This window comes from Electrona antarctica (assembly GCF_951216825.1).
Source record: "Electrona antarctica genome assembly, chromosome: 14".
NCBI classification, from domain to species: domain Eukaryota; kingdom Metazoa; phylum Chordata; class Actinopteri; order Myctophiformes; family Myctophidae; genus Electrona; species Electrona antarctica.
Window position 1 is genome coordinate 19,379,176 of NC_136795.1, and position 23,086 is coordinate 19,402,261.

The following is a 23,086-nucleotide window of genomic DNA, read 5'->3' on the forward strand; positions in this document are numbered from 1 at the left end:
AAGTCTATGGATTTTTGAGGGGCGCTAGCCCCTCCTATATCCAGCTTTTAGTGTCTGTCCACAAACTTTGTCCTACACAAACATTAAATTCCCATTGACAATGAATGGAGAATTTTACGTCATAGTGTCTGAGCAAATAGACATACATCATGATGACAAATTCCCTAACACAAACATTTATCCTGTATATATACTAGCTTTTGGTGTGTGTGCACAAACTTTGTCCTACACAAACATTCCCATTGACAATGAATCGAGAATTTTACATCTCGATTCATAATGACATGACGCAAATTGTGATTGGCCGGAATGAGATGATGTACTATGATAAGAGCGCCCCTCACTTCTGACAATAATTACTACCCTAATGTTTAGGTTCAAGATGGCAATGTGGTTTGGTTTAAACCGGTTAGGTGTAAGGCAGAGCACTACCTCTAAGCGCTAGTAGGCCTTTGGCCTTTGACTCTTGTTTGTGTCACTTGCAGAGTGTATACGAGGCTATGGACTCTGGACTGCATGCATATACACTATACAGTGACTTTATCCAAAGCACTTTACATTGCATTTCACTTTCACCCATTCACACACATTCATACACAGTGATGGTGGAGGAAACCATGCAATGCACCAACCTGCTCAGCAGCTTGGTGTCATGCTCAAGGACACTTCGACATGAAGCCAGGGATCGAACCGGGAACCTTTTGTTTCCAAGAGGGCCACTCTTACCTTACATTCACAGATATTTCAGATTTAAAACAGGATACATTTCTGTTGATGTCTTTCACTGCTTTTGTGTCACATATAACCATACATCATAGCTTTGTGTTGTCTTTAGCAGGCAGAATCAAGGCAGGCTCCGTGGGCAGTGCAGACAAAGGAACGTGGAATAGTGCAGGAATGTAGTCCTTTGTTGAAGCGCTGATTAATGAGCTGGCCCCTATAGACCACAGCTGGAGCTCCTGGCATAATGATCCAGGAGACCCAGTCTGTGTGTGCACTGTGCATGCATGTGTGCATGCATGTTGGGCCATGGGACGTGTGTGTGTGTGTGTGTGTGTGGACTGTGGAGGGGGTGGGGACTGGGTATGATAGGATATGATATGGGTGTACGGCATGCATTTTTTGCGTGTCGGGAGATTGGGGGATGTGTGGTGTGTATGTGTGGTGGGGAGGTTCATATATAGAGGTGTGTGTGTGTGTGTGTGTGTGTGTGTGTGTGTGTGTGTGTGTGTGTGTGTGTGTGTGTGTGTGTGTGTGTGTGTGTGTGTGTGTGTGTGTGTGTGTGTGTGTGTGTGAGTGTGAGAGAGTGTTAATTCATGTATGCATAAAGGTCAACGTATATATTTTATATGATGGGGGCGGTGCAGCATGCACTTGTGCTCCATTTTCCCTATAGGAAGGGGGAGGTGGGGGGCTTTACCTCGGCAGGATTTTGTTCATGGATGAGATGGTGCGCGTTGTTAAGGAAAGAGGGTGTCTCCCACTCTCACTTATACTGCATTTAAATGGTCATGAGTGGATGTGCGCTGGCAGCTCTCAGTTCAATAATGCGGGCTCATCACATCGGGCCCGAGCCTCTCTCGCATGACCGCCCCGCCGGAACGTCAAACTGCCACAAAATCGATCCGTTGAATAATTGAAATGAGTCGTGTAACGGCATGCTGCAAAAAGGTAAAGAATAAACATCCAGATGTCTTTCTTAAGCATGCTGGAGCGCTGTTCACGCATGAATACAGTACACATGCAGTAACGTGGCGTGCACACAAACACTATACATCCATCTGCCAACAGACATACCGGTACGTAAGTTGTGTATATATATATATACACACACATTATACATAGATAGATAGAAAGGTATACGTAACGTACGTATAGGTAGACATAGACACTATACACACACACACACACACACACACACACACACACACACACACACACACACACACACACACACACACACACACACACACCGTATACATCCCATTGAGTCATTGTGTGTGCATGTGAGCTTTTGTATGCAGTGTACTGTACAGGCGTTTCCGTGGTAACAAATTCACAATTTGTGCTGCACAATAATTTGTGCTGCACCTTCACACCTCTTTCTTTCTTTCTTTCTTTCTTTCTTTCTTTCTTTCCCCTCCTCCTTTACCTTGCCCTTCTTCTTTCTTTCTTTCTTTCTTTCTTTCTTTCCCCTCCTCCTTTACCTTGCCCTTCTTCTTTCTTTCTTTCCCCTCCTCCTTTACCTTGCCCTTCTTCTTTCTTTCTTTCTTTCTTTCTTTCTTTCTTTCTTTCTTTCTTTCCCCTCCTCCTTTACCTTGCCCTTCTTCTTTCTTTCTTTCTTTCTTTCTTTCCCCTCCTCCTTTACCTTGCCCTTCTTCTTTCTTTCTTTCTTTCTTTCTTTCCCCTCCTCCTTTACCTTGCCCTTCTTCTTTCTTTCTTTCTTTCTTTCTTTCCCCTCCTCCTTTACCTTGCCCTTCTTCTTTCTTTCTTTCTTTCTTTCTTTCTTTCTTTCTTTCTTTCTTTCCCCTCCTCCTTTACCTTGCCCTTCTTCTTTCTTTCTTTCTTTCTTTCTTTCTTTCTTTCCCCTCCTCCTTTACCTTGCCCTTCTTCTTTCTTTCTTTCTTTCCCCTCCTCCTTTACCTTGCCCTTCTTCTTTCTTTCTTTCTTTCCCCTCCTCCTTTACCTTGCCCTTCTTCTTTCTTTCTTTCTTTCTTTCTTTCTTTCTTTCTTTCCCCTCCTCCTTTACCTTGCCCTTCCTTCTCCCTCAGTTCTCTCTACACATCAGTCAGAGAGCTAGTTGGGGGGGGGAGTGGTATGTGGAGGGGGGGTCCTTGGGCCAGCAGGTCAGAAAGAGGGGGATGGAGAGAGAGAGAGAGAGAGAGAGAGAGAGGGAGAGGGGGAGGGAGGGAGGGAGAGAGAGGGAGAGATGCAGTGGGGCAGGGTAGCTTGGAGCAGAGCGGAGTAGACCCATGGGGGAACGGGGTACATCCAACGTGCTGTAAACCGTAACGGCCTAATAAGGGGCAGATTTCTCATTTCCACGATGCCGGGCTCGTATCTCATCTCCTCCACTATGACAATCCCACTGAGGGCTGTAGGAGCCGCCCAGCCTGGCCTGGCTCCGGCGTGGTTGACACTCGGTGGTGGAAAACATACTCAAATTCTTTACTCAAGTAAAAGTATCCGTTACAAGTAGGGTTGTGCCGATCGGATCGGGTGATCGGAAATCGGGGCCAATCACGTCATTTTCAAATGATTGGAATCGGATCCGGAGCCAAAAAACGTGATCGGGACATCCCTAGTATCAATATTATATCCATATCATGATATTAGACTGGAAATTGTCTGTGATTTGGGATATTGTACTATATTGTGATGTGGCATAAACATGTTCTATAAAATATATTTATCGGATCAGGAAAAATCAGTATCGGCAGATGCTCAAAATCAAATGATCGGAATCAGATCGGGAGCAAAAATACGTAAAAGTCCGGAATTCAAAATGTACTTGAGTAAAGAGTAAAGTACAAAAGTATATTGGAATCAAAATGTACTTAAAAGTACGAAAAGTAGAAAGTAGTCATTATGCAGAATATATGTCCCATTTCAAGTTTTCCAATGTATAAATATCTTTTGAATATAGCCTTGTAGATCGGCTATTTTCAAATGGCCGAAATGTATATAGGACTGAAGTGGTTAATGTATGTTTTGTAATATTAATCTAAATCAAAAAAGTAACTAAAGTTTTCAAATAAATGTAGTGGAGTAAAAGTACAATATTTGCCTCTGAGATGTAGTGGTGTAGAAGTAAAAGTATTGGAAATTGGAAATAATCAAGTAAAGTAGCCTACAAATACCTCAAAATTGTACTTAAGTACAATACTTAAGTAAATGTATGTAGTTACTTTACACCACTGCTGACGCGATAGCCCTGGAGGGGAGAGGTGTACGCAGGGAGCGGTGCATTTAACTGGCGCCTGCTTTAGGGCTGCTGTCGTTCATTTTGATGGCGTTCCCTCTGCACATAATCCCTGTACCCCCTCGTTCCTTTTCCTGCGTGAGTGACGCTTTGGCATTGGGCGGCATTTTCCCATGCTGTATGCAATAAACAGAAAAGAAACGCAGGTGTTACTATAACTCAAACAGTGCACATTTTGGTTACACTCTCCGAATATTGCGTCCTCAGAATCCATCCATCCTTTACTAGTGCATACAGTTACAGTATTATGGGCATAGCTCACTGATTGGCTGTCCCCCACACAGACACACACAAAAATGGCTATTGCTTTCTTTACCAATAGTGTGCTAGTACATTATGCGTATTGCTAATGCCTACTGCCTCTCTGTTTTGCTATACTGTTGTTGATGGTGAACCATTGAATTTGTGATGATGTATCTTTGTTTGATGACAAAAATTCCCTTTGGACAAAATGGTGGCATGTGTAACAAGTTAAAGAGAAGCACCCTCTTTAACTTGTTACACATGCCAATAGGCTTCTCTGTCCTCACCAAGGGCTATAATTTACCTACTTAGCAATTGCCTAGCAACATCTTATTCGCAACTAAATTCACAGCCCTGACTTGGTGACCAACATCTACCAACGCAACCAATGCAACACCAACCACCCTAGTACACAGTAAAATCCTTAACCATAACTAAACGGCCCGTAAGTGTCCATTTTGGAGTTAAATTAACAATGAGTACAGTGTGTTTTCCATTTTAAAGTCCAGCTGTAGTCAATTAATTATTAAGGGAGAGGGCATTTGATGGGTGTAAGTGTAAGGTTGCATAACAGTCATACATAAAGTTGACACCCTGCTGTGCCACAGTGGTGTACTGTAGGTGTATTTAAAACATCACATGTAGGTCAGATACTGTATAGAAGGGCCTCTGGCTGTATGTAAATGAGCGTGGCTATAGCGACCGCTAGCCTCCCTGAGGTAATGCTATATTAATGCAGGGCTTGGTAAGGTGGAGACTCCTTCTGGCTGGCCAGGCAGTGGCATCAACCACTGATTTGATCTCTTCATTCATTCAAAACATCTGGGCTCTCCCTAAGCGGCTATACGGTAAACATCCTCAGTTAGTGGCAGTGCTCACTGAAAATCTGAGAGAATACAAATGGGACCAAATTGAATCATAAAGGTTCATTTGGATATATTTGTACACAAGTTTCAAATGAATTACGTATGTTTAAATATACAAAAAACATACTTCCTCCAGACTGCTGAGGGAACTGCAGCTGTCCAAGTCATTCAGAGAAGCAGGCAGCACACACATGCTCTAAAACAAAACCCATGTCCTCTCCTTTTCTTCTCATCCCGCATATCCTTGACACCTGCCTCTTCTCCTCCAGTTCTCTCCCCTCCTTTGCCTCTCTGGCTGTCTGTCAGAGGGGTGGCGGTGGGAGAATGGCACCTTGGGAGAGAGCAGTGGTGGAAAAAGTACATTTTGTAAACGAAACAATACTGCAATGTACACACACACACACACACACACACACACACACACACACACACACACACACACACACACACACACACACACACACACACACACACACACACACACACACACACACACACACACACACACACACACACACACACACACACACACACACACACGTCACGTAATTGTATAGGCACTTTTTGTTGTGTACTAGCCGCTGGAGCAGAAGGAGAATGACATGGGGGTAACACAGAGAGCGGTGACTTTAGCGGGGGTGTGGGTTGTTTTGGCGAAGGTGAAGTTTGCACGCACGTCAAAGTTGTAGAATGGAGTCACGAATGATGGTGGCAGACTGATAGATGTCACGGTACGGGAGAGGAGAAGGGATTTTAGCCTGGAGATGCAAACATAGCGCTGGTGTGAGGACCAGGGCAAGTGAGTACGACCAGTAAGTGCAGGCGGGGTAGTTGGTTTGCACCGACGCATGCTGTTTTTCTAGTGGTTCGGAACCGGGTGTGGGCGTGGTATTATGTGGGCGTGTAAACAACGCATTTGTATAATATGATACAGTTATAGAATAATGCTAAAAGGATTACATAAAAAGCCCTGAGGGGGTTCTCTGAATTCAATTCATCAAGACATATATAACCTAGAATGAATTAATCCCCTACGATTACTATCATCTATCTATAAACGTACGTCTGTAATCCAGGTAACTCGAGAACTGTTCACTCCACGACTTCAAATTCCACGCACGCGTTCCACACCACCACAGTGCCCGGTGTCGAGTCCGTCGGATAGCCCGTTGTCCAGAACCAGCACAAAAGCACCTGCCCGGGCTCTGGACCTGATCACCCCTAGGCTATATCTCCATCTGTATATGCTGGCCTGTTCTGACATCACAATGATTGTTCTGACATCTGCATAGACTCCATATTTGGGCATGCCTGACAAAGAACTCCATATATGAGCATAAAAGGGACACAGACATAATAACTGGGTGCTGGGGCATTCATTTCCAACTCGCATCGTTCAAGTAGGCAAGTGCCCAACGGGCACCGCTAATCCTAAACCTAACCCTAAACTATCACATCCATGCCCAACCCTAAACATATATGCCCTAAATGCAATTGATACCCTAACGTTAACCACTTCTACCCACTACAGAATGGCATAATGCTGCATTCACATGGAATCAGGCAAGCGGTAGACGGCAAACCGGAAGTCATTTTAGTGGACGGGAGGGAGCAGGACGGTAAACGGAACAGGACGGCACAGCAGCCTGGCAGCAAGACGGCATCAATGTTAAAATATATAAATCTTTTTACCGTTCCGTGCCGTCCAGTAGGTTTTGCTGTTTGCCGTCTACCGCTTGCCTGATTCCATGTGAATGCAGCATAAGGCAAACATTCTGCAAAAATAGGTATTGCAGATCGACAATGTTTGGCAAAGAAATTTGGTGTAGAGTAGAATGAAGGAGGTGGCCAATACTGTTCCCGGAGGGCCCAGTCACTAGGGTTTAAATGATAAAAACATAACGGTGACCAGAAAAATCTGTTTTGGTCCCCACAAATATAGTAGACACAGGCAGAGACCTTTCTTCTCACACATGCCCCCTCCCCTTCATCTCCTCCTGGTGAGGTAGCCCCCTCCTCCTCTCGACTGGTGTCCTCTACCTCTCTCTCTCCCTCTGTCTGCACAAACACAGAGGAGGGGAGGGGAACACACACACAAAATCTGAGGGGATGGAGAGAGAGAGAGACAGAGGTTAGACAGAGAAAGAGAGGAAGGTTGGATGTAGGCCTATAGAGAGAGAGAGAGAGAGAGAGAGAGAGACTCGGAGGGAGGGAAAGTGGGGGAATCAAGCTTTGAATACAAATGAGCTCTCAATCTGACACGCATAACGCACTCCCACCGAGAGAGAGAGATACACGCGCGCGCGTTTACGCACACTAGCACAGCTCCAGCAGCTCCACATCCTCCGTGTAGCAGCTGTCTTGGAGACGAGAGCTGCTGGGCTGCCTGCCTGCTCGGGAGCAAATTGCAGCGACTTTAATTTATTAGCTGTCGCCGGTTGTTGGAACAAGCTAATTGGGGAAGAGGAGGAGGGGTGTGTGAAGAATATACACATGGTGTGGAGTTGTTGGTGACTGACTGGACTGCGTGCGCGTCAGCGCGTGCGTGCGCGAGTGTGTAGTGTATATGCGAGAGCGCTGCGTTGCTTGCAGCGTTGAAGGCAGGGGTCGCCGGCGCACTCAAAGTGCAGACAGATGATCTCGCCGCTGCTGCTGCGTTGATTCTGTCGGGGAGCGACAGAAGGTGAGTGTGAGAGAGAGAGAGAGAGAGAGAGAGAGAGAGAGGAAGAGAGAGGAAGGATAGCTAGACAGCCAACCATCGGGCGCCAGAGGACGTACAGATGCGAGGATAAGGATAATTTATATATTTTTGGACACCACCCAGCCCTAGCTCATCCGATCCGACATGGCCACCGCATAGGAATCCGGTCGGTGACACGGCGGCGACCGGCAAGCAGCTGAGCTGAGTGCAGAAGAGGTACCAGACGAGAGGTAAGGTCCTCCCGAGTCCTGAGGAGGGGAGGAGGAGGGATGGACGATGGATAGAGGCGAGGTCCCCCCCCCCCCCCCTGACTGTCCATCGCATCAATCCTGTTGTCGCTCGCCGACAAAGGGGCAGATCTTCTGCGACGCGATATGGTCAGCTTGAAGATCTGTTCCCATTATGCATCAAGGTCTGCCTGTGTGTTTAGTTTAGCCATTCAGGTGCTATCGGAGCAGCCAGGTGGTGCACTGCCTGGTAATTGGTATAGGCTATTTGGACTTGGTAGCATTTAGCGCATGGCATTGTTTCGTTTCACGTGTGATGCATGCAGCAGTGGATCTGTCACGCGGTACGTGGTGCCGCCACTGTATTGCGCGCGAGCTGTACTATGTAGGCTACGTGTTGTGTTGCCGGGGCGGGGGAGCGTCCCTCGTTGCATGTGGTGGTATTCCCCATCCCATGCATGCCAGAGAGAGAGAGAGCCCATTGCGTTGCTGCTGGGTGTTGTTGGGTAAATCCTATTAGGATTGTATCCTGCCCCCCTTTCATATGCTATCAATAGTTTAGCTAGACTATAGGATTGCCTTTACAGACGTGGGAGTGGGATGGATGCTGCATGTTATTGTTCTGTGTGTAGGCTTGTGTGTGTGCGTGTGTGTGTGTGTGCGTGCAATATGTAGTGTGTGTGTGCGCAATATGTACAGTGTCAGTGTTCCTCATAGCATTTGGGGATATTAATGTTGGACACAGAATCATTAATTGGGCTTATTGGCAAACTGGGGACCAAATTTCACAGGGTTTGGGGGGGGTAGATGTTATGGAATTAATCCAAGGTTTGCAAATTGAGTTAATGCAAGTCAATGCAATATTCACAAAAGTTGTGTGTGTGTGTGTGTGTGTGTGTGTGTGTGTGTGTGTGTGTGTGTGTGTGTGTGTGTGTGTGTGTGTGTGTGTGTGTGTGTGTGTGTGTGTGTGTGTGTGTGTGTGTGTGTGTGTGTGTGTGTGTGTGTGTGTGTGTGTGTGTGTGTGTGTGTGTGTGTGCGTGCGTGCGTGCGTGCGTGCGTGCGTGCGTGCGTGCGTGCGTGCGTGCGTGCGTGCGTGCGTGCGTGCGTGCGTGCGTGCGATTGCCAGCATACTGTACACTGTGTGTATGAGAAAGATAAAGGGGTTTACCAGCTGTGCAAAGTGTTGGCTGTAACCTTGAATCAGCAGGGGGTCTGGCTTGAAAGATTTCTCTAACAATGGCACACACACACACACACACACACACACACACACACACACACACACACACACACACACACACACACACACACACACACACACACACACACACACACAATCATGCACTGCATACACGTAGTCGTAGAGTTGGCTAACACATACTTAGCTACTGCGAATGCGAATACTCACATGCACATAACTATACATGCAGATAGCAGCAACACACTGACACAATGCACCAGCAATCTTACACAGTAACAAATATGGATTTACAGTTTACAATTGCAGACGCTCTTATTCAGAGTGACTTACTAGTGTGAGATCAGAGTAAATGGCATCCTGTCAACAAACTGTAAGAGTAAGAGTGTAAAGGAAAACAATTAAGGGCTACAATTAAGGTGCTAACCATGATACTGACCATGATATACTGTCACGATACTGACACGATACTGACATGATACTGGCCGTACTGTCACGATACTGACCACAATACTGACTTGATACTGACCTTGATACTAACTGATACAGGTATGATACTGAAATGATACTGACCATGATACTGACTTGATACTGACCATAATACTGATGGTGCGTTCAGACGGACAGACGCAAAGACAAATGGGAGTATCATTTGGAGCAGCTACATGCATCATTGCATCTTTGCATCATGTCGCTGGCTTCCATTGACAATGAATAGTAGACTGCGTCTTTTCGTCTGCCCGTGTGAACCCAAGATGACCATGATACTAATTGATACTGTCATGACACTAATCATGATACTGTCACTGTCATTATAAACTACTACTCAATTAGGGCTGGTTGTCCGAGTTAGGGCCCATCACAGTGGTGTCCGGTGAGAACTTAGCCGGGATGCCGAAATCTCTGACACAGCGATATCTTGTAAGGCCAGGTATCGCTGAGAATATCTGGGTTGTAAGGCCAACTATCCTGTCTCGTACGGAAGGCAATGGAGTCTCTCGCACGGTAGCCTGGGGTCCAAGATGCTTTCTATGGCATTGGCATAGGCAGCTCCCGGCATGATCCGGCGGGAGAATCTCGACATGAGACTAATTAATTAGAGCAACAGAGGAGTGTGTGTGTGTGTACGGGTGTGCGTGTGTGCGTCAATTTAACAAAGGTGCAGGCGATCAGAAATTGGCAGAGAGTGATCAACGTTTGCGCTACTCTATGCCGAATTGAAGTGGACTCGGTCCCAGACTCTTTTTTTTTCTCCCTGGAAATAAAAACGTCTGGGTTTCCGAGGCTACTTGCACGGAGCGTAGCAAATGCTGCTAGCTATTAAATATCTGCCATAACCACTCTTTATATAGGGTTTGACTGGATGCCCGTCACAATGATGACGCTAGTCACTGACCATGATACTGACCACGATACTGACATGATTCTGACATGATACTGACCATGATAATATTAACTAACCATGATACGTACCAGATACCATATATATATATATCACATATACACGCTGAGGAAGGCTTGACGCCGAAACGCGCCCGTGTTTTGTCTGTCTGTCCGTGCTGCACAATGCAATAAATATACCTTAAAGGTATATTCAGTGATTTGACTTAATTCAAATATCACTTATTTTTTCTTTTTTTCTGGATAATCCTCCCTACTATAGAGTGTGCTGACCATATAAGGAAATCCTCCCTGTCCCCAGTGAGCCCCTGGGGTCAAAAAACCCTAGTTTCAGTTTTGGTGGCGGGTGGCAAAACCTTCATCCAATCAGGATGAGAGGGGCCTTCCTCCAATCATGATCGAGTGGGGGCGGGCCTTGGTGCACATGCTGTTGGCCTGTTGCACTTCCCCCCACTGTAGAGCGTGCATGTGCACATTTTGTTACCGGGGCGGACTGGGTGGTTTTCCAAATCACCCAAATCACTGAATGCTCCTTTAAATGGACTTTGGAGTGCTGGCTATCTCTCTATTACAGTGATTCTTTGTGAGCCGTGCACCGGGTAAACTGCGTGTTTTGACTGAGTGCTTGTTTTTCTCTTCTTCAACCTAGGTCTACTCTTAACAACATTCTATCTAAACTAGATACTCTAGCAGTTAGGAGCCACAAGGGACATGATGAGATACTAAGATAGGGCCTAGCTCATGTCCCTTGTGGCTCCAGTGGTCCACTGCCTAGAGGAAATTTCAAGTGCATGTTTTACTATTTCCAGTTGTCACTGGGGACTTCATCCAGAACATGTGTGTCCTTGCACAAGAGCTATTATGCTGATCACATCCAAAAACACTCGATTGAAATATCTCTGCCTGGTGGACAAATGCTATTCATGTTATATTATCAATCATGATTAGCATTTGTGGTCAAGAAAGCAAAGCATACCGTGAACTGTATCTAAGTAACTAACAGTACAACTGCTGCTGCATAGTGCATACTACAGGGTACCCCAATAGGCGGCCCGCGGGCCATTTGCGGCCCGCGGAGCGCCCCCATGCGGCCCGCGGACCCCCCAAAAAAAATGGCATTAAATGGGGGTCAGTAGCCTATGCATGTCAAACTGGGCATCCTTTTCAAATGGGGTCCTGCCCTGAAAATGAATTTTCAGGGCAAGACCTCGACCTCACGCGTGCGGACTCGGCCCCCAGCCTGGTACCCTAGTCAAAATATGGCCCTCGAGGAAAATTAATTGGGGAACCCTGGCATACTATAACAAACATCTATCAACACTAGTCACAGAAGTGATACAAGAAATAAGGATTGCTTCAATTGGGGAGTGAGTCTTGGCGTGAAAGTCCTTGCTAATAATGTACAGACTCCAGTCTAATATTCTAGCAGACCAAACCCAAGAGTCCTAGACATAAGACATTAGGCTCAGGATGTAATATTTAATGACAATAGAACAATGTTTTATTTACAGCACTGTAAAAACATTGTAAAAACATTGTTCTATTGTCATTAAATATTACATCCTGAGCCTAATGTCTTATGTCTAGGACTCTTGGGTCACAATCACAGTCACAATCACACATCAGCAAGAGACAAATATAGACTAACTAACTGGTTTTCCAAATTATTTTGTAGGGGTCCCCAGATAGGGGTCCCCAGATGATTAGCTTAATGTGCAACATTGTTTTCTCACTCTACAGCAACAAACAGTATAAGTGGTGTATCTAAAGTGACAATTGAATGACCTTTAAAACCTTTTTAATACCAAATTGGCCAAAATATTGCAAACATTTAGCCTGGTTTCCAGTCCATACCCACCCACTCCACTGAGCGCACTGCTTCTTTGAGAGCAGGAGGCTCAGAGTCTGACAATCAGGCTAGCAAACATTGTGAAAATAGCCAATCTACAGTACAAGCTCACTGTGAGGCGTTGTGAGCCTGTAGTTCGGCTATTTTCACAATATGTATCTGTTGAACCGAGTCAAACTAAATGTAATGCCTACAATAAAGTGCTTGTCAGGGTAGGGGCCTGGGGGGCTGGGGCCCAGTTCAAATATGATTATTTTGGCGGTTGTGTCCTGAAACGTCCGGGAACCCTTTAACTAACTTTCCTCTGACAGCGACCTCAGAATTAGTCTGATGCAAAACAGTTCTCTCTTCATCCCTGTTTCCCAGACCCAGAAAACAAAAGCTTGTCTCTTTACTCTGCCATTTCATTTCGCTTCATCAGTCTGCAGTCCTGACTGAGGGTGGAGGTCAGAGATCATTCCATTATTTGACAAAGTCTAATAATAATGGCATTTTAGAAATGGCATTTTAGAAATGTCCAGTCCGGGTACAAAGCTCTCTACAGTACAGAGACTGCACTCTTAAGAATCTTTAATGACGTATTTTTTGCTACGGACTCTGGTGACTCTCTCATTCTGGTGTTCTTGGATCTTACCGCAGCATTTGACACTGTAGATTACAGTATTTTGCTCTCTCGCTTGGAGCACTGGGTTGGCATTAAAGGGCCAGCACTAGAGTTTTTCAGGTCTTACCTGTCAGTGAGAAGCTTCTGTGTCACCCTAGGCCGGGGATGCCACATCCTCCACAGTATCCCTCCACTGTGGGATTAAAATCGATTCTGACCTAAAGATGGACAAACAGATAATTGAGGTAGTAAGAAAGAGCTTCTTCCAGCTTAGGAGGCTATCAAAGGTTAAATCTTGTCTATCCCGCTCTGTGTTTGAAACTGTAATTCATGCTTTTATGACATCCCTCCTTGACTACTGTTATACCCTGTATATTGGCGTCTCTGGCCATCTCTCGCTTACAGTTAGTCCAGAATGCCGCTGCTAGGTTGCTTACAGGTACACGTAAGCAAGACCATATGAGCCCTGTACTAGCCTCCCTCCACTGGCTTCCTGTGTGATACAGGATTGATTTCAAAGTCTTTCTCTTTGTTTTAAACTAAGTGTTTAAATGGTTTGGCACCCATCTGAACTGCTGAAACCTTATGTTCCTACACAGACCCTTAGGTCCTCTGACCAGCTTCTCCTGGTGGTGCCAAAAACCAGGCTGAAGCTCAGAGGGGACCAGGCTTTTGCAGTGGCAGCTCCCAAGCTCTGGAATGAGCTGCCTCTGCACATAAGACAAGCCCCCACCCTTCACGTGTTTAAATCACGCCTCAAGACTTACCGGTATCTTTATTCTTTGTCATTTCCAAGCATAGTATGAGTTGTTTTCTGATGTTTATGTTGTTTGTTTTTTAACGAAGTTGTGTTTTTTTAATGTTTTACCGTAATGCACTTTGGTACAACGTTATTTAAATGTGCTATATAAATTAAGGTGGTATGGTAAAGGTGGTATGGTAATAATGGCGTGGCTACAGGGGCTTCCCATGTGCATATCTGACGTCATGTTGATGATGTCATAATAGTCTTGCCGACATTATGGATTCACAATACTGTATGTGACATTCTGAATTCACAAATGTGATGTCACAATTTCTGATGTTATTTACTTCCTTCACCAACGGGTTGTGAGAGTAGCCACGGACAGACAGACCAACATACACACGCATGCCACGCACACCACGCACACCACGCATGCCACGCACGCACGCACGCATGCACGCACGCACGCACGCACGCATGCACGCACGCACGCACGCACGCACGCACGCACGCACGCACACCACGCACATACCGTACACACACACACACACACACACACACACACACACACACACACACACACACACACACACACACACACACATTTTAATCATTTATTTATGTCCACATAAGAGATACAATACAAGGACACAAATATTTACAAGGTGCTGTACAGAATGCAATCAGCAAATCCCAGACAAATACCCACACACCCTTCAGGAGTACAAGTAACAGCGTCTTCGCCATATTTGGCAGCTACCGATAGTAGAAGAGATTGCACAGAATTTTGCAAGCCGTTTAGCTGCTTTCTTGGCATCCCAAGTTGTTGGAAGCCTCTTACAACCAAACTATGTACATGTCTGCCGAAGATAAACACAAATAGATTGCACCTGTAGCCTAGCTCTATGATGGTCTGGAGGATCGGCTGGTATTTAATTACTTTGGTCATAAAGGCTAGCTAGAATCAAAGGTGCAGGCCACTTCAAGAATGAAAACTGATCTGTTCTCTTCATTGACAACAATAACATCTGGTGTGTTAGCAGAGAGATGTGCAAACATTTCAGGATTTTCAGTACAGAGTTGAAACATGGAAGGTTTGACACAGGAATGTTTGTACATTCTCACAGACGGTGTCAAATGTTTAGATACCGGTATGTCCTTTGTTATGAGATCAACTATTCTGTCGTGACGTGTTATGTTTAGCCCTTTATAGGCATAACAGCCATTCAGAATGTGTGACATAGTTTCTGTAACAAGCCCTGTGGTGTGATGCAAGCAATGAGGTGCATGGGTGGAGGGGAACCAGAGGGAAAGGTTGAGTTTGGTGGGAAGGATCTGTAACCTGGCTTTTACTGTAAAGGTGATAATGTCCTCATTGAGAGCAGTACGTGTTCCTTAGAAATTAATGGGAAACAGAATGGTCAGCATGGGGAAGGCAATCAAGTTTCCCCTGGAGTTTGAGTCCAGTCCAGTGTTGTTGTTGCCGATGTTGGAACATATCCAACAGCGTCTGCCGGGAACCCTTATGTGTCACAGGTGAGTGTGTCCGCTGTAGGTCACTGTTGCTCTAACAGAGGTGAGAGGGTCAGTTATTATGTCCTCAGAGACCTTCTCAGAGTCAGGTCGCGCCCACTCCAGGGACACACCGGCTTGGACGCAGAGGTCATTCAAATCCGGCCAATCCGATGACACTCCAAAGCCTGGGGAGCGAGTGTCCAGTTTCCCACTGGGTTTCCTTTTGAACCCAAGGAAGTGGGGCTCTGACTCCCTGGCTAAAGGGACCTTGCGTCTCCTTAAATCGAGGAACAGGGAAGATCTAGCCAGCTCCCCTATCATCATTATTCAGCATGCTCAATAGATGTGATATGCGCATGCTGATATAGATCCATGACACATTTGGTACACCCAGCCCGCCCCCCCACTGAGGGTGGAAAATAATATCACGGGTGCTGTGTGTGTTCAGGGCAAACCACTTACGTACTAAGCTCACTGTTTTATTATGCATTTCGCTTAGTACGTTCTGCTGGAGGTGAACATTGGAGAAGAAGTGTTGGACTTAATTTAGACAGTTCTATTGGTCTAATGGCCTCTAGCTTCATAGTTAAAGGTACAGAGCATCTGTCAATAAGGTCCAACCTGGATGTAAACTCTGACAAGATGATGTTAACTTGTTCCTTCCATTCACCTGCAATGTTAAACTTATGACCTAGATAGGAGTATGTCTCATGAAGGGACAACACACGTAGGCTATGGGTTTTGTGGCTATTCTAAAATCAGGGCATGTATTGGTGTTTGAGTGGTACCACCTATTTCCTCCGCTCCTTCTCTCATATAGGACAGCACATTTAATGTCTTTAACTTCCAGGCCTGACCATTCTAGAAATACATCTGTCCTGGCGAGCATGTTTTTAATTACTCTCTCTTCTCTGGAAGCCAACTGGACATCATTTGCGTAGCCCTGTACTGGGTTAGGTGAAACCACACCGTGAGGGGCACAGACATAACCACTTTAACCGCTGGTTGAGGGCAATTATAAATGTAACTGCGCTCCAAGGGCCTATCATTAGTGGTATAGGTGGAGTTATAGCTGTTTTCCACAGATGGAGGACTCACAGTAGATATCTTTCACTATGTCGATGTACACTTGAGGTAATCGGTGATCAGTGACAGATTTGTAAACAGACCAGAGTGGATAGAGTTCAGTGGTTTAGTGGGGTGACTGTGACAGTACAGTAACGTGTGTCTGGTGTGTCTGAGGAGCCAGACACTTAGGGGCTGTGTACACCACTGAGGCGGTAGCATTTTCTCATTCCTGAAAGCGGCATGGCGCTCACCTAAAAACGCTCCCAAAAATATTTCTATCATTCATGACCCTCATTCTGAGCAGCCATCAGCTGAGTGAAACTGAATCCCAGCTGTGTCATTTTAGATTTTTGTGTTGGCTATTTAAAAATAGCAGATATACAAGCTCACAGAACTTTAATTCGTGCCTCGTTGCGAGCTTGTACATCTGTTATTTTGTAATTTGCCTGTTCACATTAGAAAGGTTTTGAGTACTTTATTGTGAAGGTGTGTACCAGTGCTTTGAAAATACTTACTTAAATACTGTATTTAGAGAGTCACTTCCTGTGTCAGCATATTTTTTCATGCAGCTCTGTGAGCCTAAAAGAAAAAGACCCATCTAACCCACTTGGAAGCATTTTAGAGGCAATGCAGTAAGTTGTATTGTTGAAAACAGACACTGAATGTCCCTTTATTGTATTTGTATGTCGTCTTCTTCTTCTTCTTCTTCTTGCTTCTTCTTCTACTCGCTCACCGAAACAAGGGCTGTTTTGTGTTGTTGAATAAATAAAAACGTCCCAGTAGCTACCCTTGATCAGTCCATCAGGGAATGAGCAAGGCCACACAATCCGTTGCTCCGGAACTACTCTGCTGGTACTGGGAGAACCAAAATCTGGCGCGTGGAAGGACTAGGCTCTGTGGGTTGACTCCTGACCGGGCCCCTCCTTAGTCTCACCAGGTCCACTCCTGCTCTCACCAGGCCCAGGACCTGTGCGTTGCACCAGACTCCCAGTACCAGGCACTGCATTCAGGAGTGGTGGACTATAACTTGAAAGTCTATTATCCAGGGTGGGAATCCTCTCAGGATCCCACCTTCTCTGTATAATATACTTTTGGGGGGCTTTTTGGGTTAAGGTTAGGTTTTACTGAGGTTAGGGTTAAGGTTAGATTTACGTATAGTTTTACTGAGTTTAGGTTATAGGTTAGGGTCAGCTATTTATAATGCTAATTTGTTAATTGTATATTCTTCTTTCTCTCAACTTCAGTGTTCTATGTATGGCTTATTGTGCGTATTGCATATTGTTTTTTTGTTTAGTTTTTTCTTATTGCTTGGCCCCTGTTATCGCTGCTTGCAGATATATTTGTAATTCAAATGTTTATTTATTTTTCAAAGTGGTACATTATTTCAGTTTTCAGTTAGTTTTGCAGTTAGTGTGAGAACTACTGATTTAGAAGGCATTTGTAGAATCAGCCTCAGGTCTTTAAATGATAAAGGTCTATCATTTAAGTACCGTGGCTTAGTTCATAACCAAGCCGGTGTGCGTTGGTGTGGTAGTCCAGATGCGTGTCCATCCACAGGATCAGCAACAGTACCATCAAGCCAACCAATAATACACCCAATTTAAAAATAGGAAATAATCCTGTTGACCGAGGAGAGAACTCAATGTACCATTGTGTGTCCCATGTGTGCACATGAGAAGGCAGGGGCAGAAGGCAGCCAGAGCACACATACCCATCTAATGCGTAACCCATCTCTCAATGCTTGAATAACATTTCATTTCTCATAATTCAAAAACAAAGGAAATGGTTAGTGCATTTATTGCTATAGTAGTGCATGTTCAGTAGGCTAAGAGGGGTTTCCCCCATCTCTCCAGATTGGTATAATCAATTTTATACTGTTCCAGGTCCAGTTTAGTTTTTATTTCTTTTATTTCTTGTTTATCACTTTTATCTGATGGATATCGTCCTCTAATGTGTCATGTATCCTGTATGGTCTCTCTCTTCCTGGATGGATTCAATGTGAAGACCCCTGTTACTGAACAAACACTATAGCAATGATTTCTAAAAAAGCTACCTAACACGTAAGTAATACATATCACTTTCTTACACCATCTTTTTTGGCCTTCTCTGCCTTTGATATTGAACACAGTAGACTGACAGGAAACGAGAGATGGGGAGCGACGACACGCAGCAAAGGTCGCTGGGATCGGGAGCCGAACCCGCAACACGCTAGCTTGTCAGGCTGCATTAGCAGCCTAGACCTGGGACCACTACACTAACTGCCCGAGCCTAAAATAACGTTTTGTTCACACAAAAAATAGTTATGGATTGTAGTCGCTTTAGGATTTGTTTGACAGTGTATTTACAGTATGTGAAAGATTCATAGGCTGTCATTCATAGGCTGTCAGTTATTTATGATTAGTTTTGTGACTTTTTCAACAGCTGCCAGCATCCCCGTTGGCTCATTCATCCCTATTAGTCATCCATCATCTACTGCATGGCAGTTTGGCATATTGCTTGCTATCCTTGTCCCAAATCTTATCATTTGAAAATCGATGCTTTCAGTCAACGTAAATTCTTAATTAAAGCTCTATTATGTAATTTTCTTTAGTGAATAACATTTTAGTCTGTATACTAATCGGTATGGTAGAGTGTGTTAATACAATATAATTTGATAGTAAGTACAGTACTGTAAGTACAGTACAGATTGTGGAATCAAATAAAGAACTAAAGTGTGTGTGTGTGTGTGTGTGTGTGTGTGTGTGTGTGCACGCGCACGTGTGTGCGTGCGTGCACGTCTTGAGGCCATGCAGCTGTACAATGGGCTGCGGAGAGGACATATGGCTACCATGGTCTGTGTCTTCTGTATAGTCATAACGTGAGTGTGTGTGTCCTATTGTCCTGTTTCTGTCCTCCTATATGTCTTGTGTGTGTTGACAGGGGTTGTGATGGATGTGATTAGATTATTGGATCATTAGATTAGGCCTCCTTTCACTCACCCCTCTGTAACCAGATCAACACCAGCTGGACACACACACACACACACACACACACACACACAGTCACACACACACACACATGACACCTGGTACTTTTGTCTATAGCCTACGGTACACACAGTTTAGTTTGGAGTCTAACACTTCAGGTTCCGTATATTTCCTCCCTGGCAACATGGTTGCGTAAGATCTAATGCTGATAAGTCCCAGTATGTACCGTGTACAAACTGTACATGAACCTCGTGGCAACGAACAAGATTATCTTCCACTAATTACCTATTAAGCACCATCCAAAACCAGTGCTTTGCCATGCTTTCCTTCAACCCAATCTCCCACTGAAATCTGCATGGAGCGACCACCCACATGTAGTTCACCCTCGGGAGAGTGCAGTGAGCTTTTCGTACACCCCCCCCCCCCCCCCCCCCCCCCCACCTTCCTGTTAGCTTTTCGTACACCCCCCCCCCCCCCCCCCCCCCCCCACCTTCCTGTTCGGTTCTCTGCCTCACTCCCTGCGGTATAACTCTCTCTGTTTAAATCCACCCTGACTGGATGTCCCATTTTATACTCACGACTCATCATTCCTTCCCTCATGCAGCCCCCAAAAGCCGTTACCCACTGCCCATGGGGCGCACTGGAGTGTATACACCTTCAAAATTTGTATTGTTATTGTCAAATAATGGGGTTCCAATGTGTCAGCTGATGCAAAATGCATGGCCATACAGTACTGGACTCACTTTAAATGTTTGTTTGTTTTTTGTGGCTTTCGCCTTTATTTTTATATATTTTATGGAGGGACAGACAGTAGGCTGACAGGAAATGGGGAGAAGACATGCAGTAAAGGCCGTCGGGATCGGGAGTCGAACCCACGGCACACTGCCAGACTGGACTGTACACACACACACACACACACACACACACACACACACACACACACACACACACACACACACACACACACACACACACACACACACACACACACACACACACAACAACACTCCCAGTTTAGGAAAGCATCTGTTGTCATTTTAGATTTGAGAAAATACTATTAATTCTGGATTAAATTATATTAAACAAACCCGAGAGATCTCGTGTTGGAAAATGCGGTTGCACGCACGAATCCCGAGACTTTGCGTGTGTGGCAAATATTGTGTTAACCTTGTGGATTATAATAGCCTAATTTCAGTAAGGTTTGGGAAATGTTTTCTTTGTTGATTTTCACTAAGTGAGGTTGGTGAATGTATTGAGTGAACCTGTCCTTATGACAGTTGGTTCGTGCCATGCACTATACTAAGGAGAGGCCCAGGTTTGAACATTGGAGTCAGTTTTGTCTCAGTCACAAGGGAGTGAACAAATCCAGTCTGTTGGTCTAGACTAGACTTAATTAAAGCATGTAAGTTTGTTTTGTTCCACACGTTCCATTGTTTGTTTGTTCCTCACAGCGTGTACGGGACCGCTGGAGGTTGTAGTTGTAGATGAGGAATGGAAAATGGCAAGTGTGTCATTGGGAGCGGTGTTTGACCCCCAAAAGTGTGAAACCCCCGTGGTAAGCCCTGCCACCGCAGCGGGCACAGCGTACACCATGACGAGACACTCTGCCACTGCAGCGGGCACAGCGTACACCATGACGAGACACTCTAGGCGGCGGCCGTCGCACACAGGAGACGCTACACGAGAAAACACTTAAGCCCGATTTATACATAGCCGAGCGCCGGCATCCCGTGGTGAAAATAACAGATCTACAAGGCGAAAACGCGTTGCTTGTGTGACACGTTTTGGCCTTGTAGATCTGTTACTTTCAATGCGGGACACCGTCGTACGATGGAGTACGAATGAGGCATTTCCATCAACCTCTGATGCTGAAGAAACGATTGCGCCTGTACTGTTGTGGCTCCCCGTACCGCCTCGCGCTTGTAGCAGCCTGATGGTGACATGGTGTTCTCTGACGCGTGCGCGCACACACACACACACACACACACACACACACACACACACACACACACACACACACACACACACACACACACACACACACACACACACACACACACACACACACCGAGTGCAGTGATGCTTTCTAAAAGCAGGGCTGGTGTGCTGGTGGGCATGTAGCCCTCCTGTTAGGCCCGTTAAGAGCCTGAATTCATGTCTTATTCATCCCTCAGGCCTTTATGTATTCTCTCTGCTATGTGTCGGATCACAATGAATAAGCTGCAGTTCTGCCGGGAATGGATTTATTCAGTTTTCATATTGAAATTAGTTTTCATCTACACCTGAATGGAAATTATATTAAGGTATGTTAACACCAGCTCATTGGCCTTGCGGTTTGAGTGTCCGCCCTGACATTGGGAGGTCGGGGGTTCAATCCCTGGCTGGGTCAAACAAAAGACTATAAAAATGGGATCCAATGCCTTATGCCTCCCTGCTTGGCACTCGGCATCAAGGGTTGGACTGGCCGCAAGTACCTGCAACATACTAGCGGCATGCCCAGGGGGTGTTCTTGTACATCATAGCCGGGGGGTGTACTTGTACATCATGTCCAGGGGGTGTACATGTACATCATAGCCGGGGGGGGGGGGGGGGGGGGGTGCATGTACATGATGTCCAGGGGGTGTACTTGTACATCATGTCAGGGGATGTACTTGTACATCATGTCCAGGGGTAAACTTGTACATCACGCAATCTCACGCTACAGAAACGGGAGAAAGACTCCTTATTAGGAGATGTTTGCGTTGGCTATTCAAAATGAGCAGATACAGGTACAGTATACAAGCTCACAGCGCGTCACCTCGTGCCCACATGCGAGCTTGTACATCTGCTATTTTGGAAAATCTTGAAAGTGTGTAAACTACAACCACTGATTTAGAATTTGTAGAATCGGCCTCATGTCAGACTTCTCGTCTTAATAATAATAATAATAATGGATTTTATTTATACGCGCTTTACATTCGTGATAATCTCAAAGTGCTATAATGAGAAAATGCATAAAATAACTCACCACCACCAAGAAGCGGGAACAAAACATTTAAAACATGAGGGCATGTCTATAAAAAGTAGTAATTAAAATGGTAAGTCTTTAGTCCTCTCTTACAGTAGGTGTCAACCGACTGTGTTGCTCTTGGTCCAGTGCGTTAGCGAGTCTCTCACTAACGCCCTGACAGGAAAGCCTCTGCTGCTCACGCCTCACGGGTCAAACATTCCACTGCCGTGCATGCAGCCCAACTTTTTTCTATTTTTTAGATATATTTGTGGGCTTTTTCTGCCTTTATTGGATAGTGTACAGTACACTACAGTATGGTGACAGGAAATGGGGAGAGAGATGGGGGAAGACACGCGGCAAAGGTCGCCGGGATCGGGAGTCGAACCCCCGACACGCCGTCAGGCTGGCTTAGCAGCCTAGGTGCCCGGACCGCTACACTAGCAGTCCAACTTTACAGAAAATACAAAAAAACACTTAGCTACTCACCGAAACAAAGTCTGCTTTGTTTAGGAAAAATAATATTCTCCAGGCTAGGAAGCACTTTATGCCATGAAATGAAAAAAGATAAATGGTACAGATTGGTCAATGGGTAATTTTATGTTGACAAGATCTGTAGAGGGCGCTCTAAAGAAAATATTTTCATTTTATGCCCAAAAAGTACATTATACAGAGAAGCTGGGGTTCTGAGAGGCTTCCCAGCCTGGAGAATAGACTTTCACAGACACAGGAGGG

General features: G+C 45.3%; 1 protein-coding gene across 1 annotated transcript in view; it reads left to right on the forward strand.

The window, feature by feature from the left end:
* Window positions 1–7,979: 7,979 nt before the first annotated feature.
* LOC306937041 (phospholipid phosphatase-related protein type 5-like) overlaps window positions 7,980–23,086 on the forward strand; it is a gene marked incomplete at its 3' end in the record, with an annotated part of 63,301 nt that continues 48,194 nt past the window's right edge. Inside the window, exon 1 of the mRNA XM_079520715.1 lies at window positions 7,980–8,022. The remainder of the gene's footprint in view (window positions 8,023–23,086) is intronic.